Below are 5,122 nucleotides of genomic sequence, written 5' to 3'. Positions count from 1 at the left end.
TCCTGAACAAATTTTGAAACTCGAACAACTGTTAAAAAGTGTTTTCTTTCTGGAAAACGTGAACAGTTATTCAAAACATGAAAAAATGTTTATTGATTTTTTATATAAGATGAACGATTTTCAAATATACATTGAACATTTTTTAGATATACGATGAACAATTTTTACCTACACAGTGAACATTTTTGTGATATACACTTAACAAAATTTTAAAACATATTGAACATTTTTGTGATATACGATGAACAAATTTTATAGATTGAACATTTTTGTAAAAATAATCTGAACCATTTTTAACTACACATTGCACAATTTTGTGTATATATCAACAATTTTGTGTTCACAGATTTAAAATTGATATACCCATTGAACATTTTGTGATATATGCTGAACAATTTTAAATAGCGAACCAAATTTGAAATAGTGAATAAAATTTTAAAACTGTGAACACTTTTTGAAACGATGAACAAAATTTGGGATGTCAAAGCATTTTCTTGAACAAAGTATACAAATAAAAACGAAAAATCATAAAATGAAAGAAAAGGAAAAAGAAGAGAAATAAAAACAGAAACAGAAAAAAGAAAGAAAACGGAAAAAACGAAAAAGAAAACAGGGGAAAACCGGCAAAAGAAAAAAAAATGGTTCAGGGAACCTCCTAGAAGGTTCCCAAAACCGGGTGCTCGCTCTAAGTGGGCCGGCCCGTGTTGCCTCCGTCGCTCGCTTCGCTTCAGCCAAACAGGGACGATCGAACGCACACGAGCATCATACAGGATCTGCCGCAAAATTAGGGATGCAGATGATACAGGCAACGCACCAATGGGCCGGAGCCATGGGCCTATGTGCGGCCCCATGAAGGACATAGAGCCGAGCGGCAGACTCACATTAATCGGGCCGCTACTCCGGAGGCAGCCCAAAATTTCACTTTTTTATATATAATTATAAATATCTCCTCCTTTATTCATTTCCTTTCTTTGCGAATAATTTACGAAAATAATGTGTGGGCGTTTGCAACTTGGGCCAAACGCGCCTGGAGCCATAGGATGTATTTGCTCGAATCTTGGAGCAAGGAGGGAGGGCGCGTGCCACAGCATGTGTGGTCGCTGTGCGGCAGTTTCTCGACTCGCCCGAATGGTGGAACCGCGGCGGATTGGGCGACGGTTCACTACTAGAAAAAACACTACCAGTAGGTTTTTTGCATACCAGTAGCATGGGTTCCCATGCTACTACTACGACGCTACAACAAACTTTTAGCAGTAGCGCATTTTTTACCCGACGCTATAGCTAAAATAGTTAGTAGTAGCGCGGTGCCATCCGCGCTACTACTATTTGAACCCGCACTACTACTAACAAAATTGCAGTAGCGCTTCTAGTATACCAGGCGCTACTAGTATGCTAGCTACTAGTAGCATGTATTTTTCCCCAGCGCTACTACTAACAAATTATGAATTAAAAAAATAAAAATTACATACGTTATTCATAGATAGAAATCAGGGACACGTCCAGTGCAAAATAAATTAAACACACACAACCAAAGGTGGGTACCTTCCCTAATGTTCCACCACCAGCCTAAGCAGACCACTTCTCTACATGTATCTAGCAAGGCTTGGAGTTCAGACGCCGGCGGACCCAAATCCTCCCTCACACCCGGGACGATGGCATCGAGGTCCTCCACCTCGGCGACATCCGGCGTCGCGATCACATCGACGATCATCCGTGCGGCGCGGTCGCCAGGCTTCACGGCGAAGTCCACCTCTGAGTGGTTGAAGAGCACAACGCCCACCAGGCTGTCGTAGTCAATGTCCATCACCCCTACGGCCAAGTCGGGAAAGTGAAAACTTGTTAGTACGCGTCAGCGTTCAAATCCCGCAGAGTATTTTCTTTCTTTTTAGCCCATGCACATGCATCAATAGTAACAGCCGGAGGCTAGTCCTTACTTGTTGCACGAGACGTGAAGAAGGCCAGGTCCCCTCCTTGTTGCACGAACGAATCAAAGGAAGACACTACCGCGGAACATGAAGAAGGTCGGGTCCCCTCCTGTAAATAGCTCAGGTGCCTGAAGTTGCAAGGAATCTCAATACAACGAACTCATAGTAATGCATAATAACAAGAAAAAAGAAAAAAACATGAATCCTAAAGAAAAAAAACATGAATCCTAAAGATCATTATATGAGTCAGGATAATGTGAGTAACAGTATTCATCAATAAGAACAATGGGCTGTATGTTAAAGGATAAGAATGGCACTATAGTTACACTTCCAGGTAAACATTGCTTTACATAACTTACATTAACCATGGAGAAATCCTAAAATTCGAGCTACGAAGTAATATAGCTTCAATACACTATTAAGATGATACATTTACTACTGTAGATGTACAACATAGTTTGTATGCATGCTGCATACCAAAGGTAATCTGATCGTGTAAAAATAAAGCTACAATGCTGCACCAAGAAGTATCAATTGTTGATTTTAGAGGTATTAAACAGACACACTTCGATCACAGAGATCAATATCTACTAGAATATAGACAGGTATGTAAAAACACCAACTCTTTACATAAAAAAAAGATGGAGCAATATCTTTTTTTGCAGTATCTGCGCTGCCAAATTCGGCCAACAAAGAGCTCATATATAAACAAATTTGTAGCGGGATCAATTTCCATGGTGTCATAAGATACATAGCAAGAAAGAGAAGACTTTTCTTGAAAGCATCTCTAGATGTAAGCTAAGAGAAATTTGAGATGCAAAAATATTGGATCTATATTAAAAATGATGTGAGTAGTGAAGATATAAATGTTACCTAGCTTTGTAATGCCAACCAATATTCAGTCGGAAGTAGACATCATAAAAGAGTACCAACAGGCTGCTGTTACTTTTGTAGTTATAGCTTCTATTAATTGGCTGCTATCTGCATACATGGAAAATTTAGAAAACAATAGCTACACGATATGGAGAATAGAAAAAGGGTAGAAGTGCCAAGTGGCAACGCATACAGTATGTAAATTAGGTGCAGGTGACAAACATGCATGTATAGCGTGTAATGTTGGGAAAACCAAATCCTTAAAAGTATAGGAGTGCATAATGCCATAATCTAAGAAAATTCACTCGGTCAAGATATATTCCTGAATTGCATCTAACAATATTTGTCATTATCAATGAAGCTTGCCAAGTTCTATCATAATCATGAACTCCTTCTCAACAAAAAGAAAGATAAGGAACCTGCCAGTGAGTCTATTGGTCTTTTGTTTATTCAATGAAACATGGAGTACACACATGTCTAGATGGGAAATTTGAGTGCTGGTGGTTGTAGAAAAAGAAGTAAACACCTAAACATATATGATGAAACCAAGGATGGAGTTAGTATCAACTCGGATAAATTTGTCCCAATCCAGATGACAGTTGCAACGTTCTTAAGGAAAAATTAATATGTTGTTCGTGGACTATGTGTCTGCTTCTAGGCTACAACTCAGACACCACATTATCTATCTTCTCTGCAACAACATATTAATTCTTCATCTACATCTGTTTTAGGGACAGAATAAACTGCGACAATTATGTTCACTAAATTGTTAGCAATCTCATAGGAAACTTCACTTACAACATGCGCTGGGCAGTATGGATAGATTGCAGCAAAACGGCTCACATATTTTTTCTACAGTGTCCATCCACGTGTTGTGGCATTGGAAGAAGATCCAACCAATGATTCCATGAACTGAGAACCTGCGACACCAATTTGTTGAATATCCTCAACCACTTTATTTAATACAGAGAAAACAGAACACAAGATTAGCGAACTCGAACTCAAAGCCGAATAGAGCAAGCATCGCAAAAACTCCAATGGATTACTCTGCATCAGGGATGGCACATACTTTAGCATACTACACGGAACATATTGTTTCTCCTCGCCCGCCATAATAACTGAATAATCAGAGATATCTACCCAGTATATGTAGCATATTGTTTTAATGGCTCCGGATGGACACATCTTCATAACCTGGAAAATCAACATGTAGCATCCAACTAATTGGTTAAAGGTTTCAGAAAACACCATGTGTGCTTGTACAGTATGTAAATTTTCAGAAACACTATGGTCACATAATTGATGAACGGGATTGGTACAGTATGCATGCATGTATGAATTGGTGCTTGTGTAGCCCCATCTCCCACTCCGTAGTACAAGTATTTTTCAATTAACAATGCTATTACTGCAGTATAAAATACATACAGCAGAGACTAAAACTATTTCCGTCAGAGGTAAATCAGGTATATACTCAGATTGGTGCTTGAGCATGATCAGGTAAATCAGGTATAAAATACATACATTTTTGGTAGTGTAGCATTCCAGATTGAAGATTATGCCCATCAAGTCTAAAACAAATCCCATCACCACCACCTCTCAGTTTCGGACAGCAAGGAACACTAGAACATGTTTAAATAAAAGGGGTAAAAGAAAGCATCTTTTTCCATGGACGCTGTGAGCTAGATACCCAGCCATCTAGGAAGAGCTGGAACATTTCTCCCGCTACAGCTATCCTTCCCGGCAAACAAATACAATACCACCATGGATTCATTCACATTGTCAGGGGCAAAGGAAGGGAAGAAGGGAACAAATATTTTTGCAGGGGGAGAGGGAGAGGGAGAGGGGGCACTCACTGACGATTGCCTGGCGGTAGGCCTGGACCACGGCCCTGCCGACGACGGCGCCGCCCATGACGAGGAGCTGCCCGAGGAGCCGTCCGGCCTGCCGAATCATCCAATCGGATCATGAGCCACGCGATTAAGAAACGAGCCTTCCTAGATGAATCCAAAGCTCGAGTAGGGATCAAATCGAGAGAGAGAGAGAGAGAGAGAGAGAGAGAGAGAGAGAGAGAGGCGAGCGCACGTACCATCTTGCTCCGGTTCAGTTCCTCACCCCCTCCCCTTCCCTCTCCGGCGGCGGCGGAAACCCTAAACGGGCGGGCGGGCGCGATTCGCCTCGCCTCGAGGGAGACGCGGGGCCCGCGAGGGGGAACGGGGGCCGCGGGTGTGTGTCTGATGGGTAGCTGAAAGGGCTCGCTCCCTGGAGGCTTGACGCCGGCGGCAGAGGTGACGGCAGCGGCGGATCACTGGTTATAGAAGGGGAGA

The 5,122-nt window shown here is 41.6% G+C and overlaps 1 long non-coding RNA gene across 2 annotated transcripts; it reads right to left on the bottom strand.

The window, feature by feature from the left end:
• Positions 1–1,426: 1,426 nt before the first annotated feature.
• Positions 1,427–5,116, bottom strand: LOC119320501. 2 transcript variants are annotated; one of them, XR_005155030.1, is made up of 7 exons: positions 4,885–5,116; positions 4,652–4,739; positions 3,868–3,992; positions 3,597–3,718; positions 2,799–2,906; positions 1,935–2,053; positions 1,427–1,809 (listed from the first exon to the last, which is right to left on the bottom strand). It is a non-coding gene; the product is annotated as an uncharacterized LOC119320501 (long non-coding RNA). The 2 variants fall into 2 exon arrangements; XR_005155032.1 differs by having other exon boundaries at positions 3,597–3,845; positions 3,939–3,992.
• Between the last annotated feature and the right edge of the window lie 6 nt (positions 5,117–5,122).

The sequence above is a fragment of the Triticum dicoccoides genome, chromosome 6B, assembly GCF_002162155.2.
Source record: "Triticum dicoccoides isolate Atlit2015 ecotype Zavitan chromosome 6B, WEW_v2.0, whole genome shotgun sequence".
Classification (NCBI taxonomy): domain Eukaryota; kingdom Viridiplantae; phylum Streptophyta; class Magnoliopsida; order Poales; family Poaceae; genus Triticum; species Triticum dicoccoides.
This window is presented reverse-complemented; position numbering and strand designations above follow the sequence as displayed.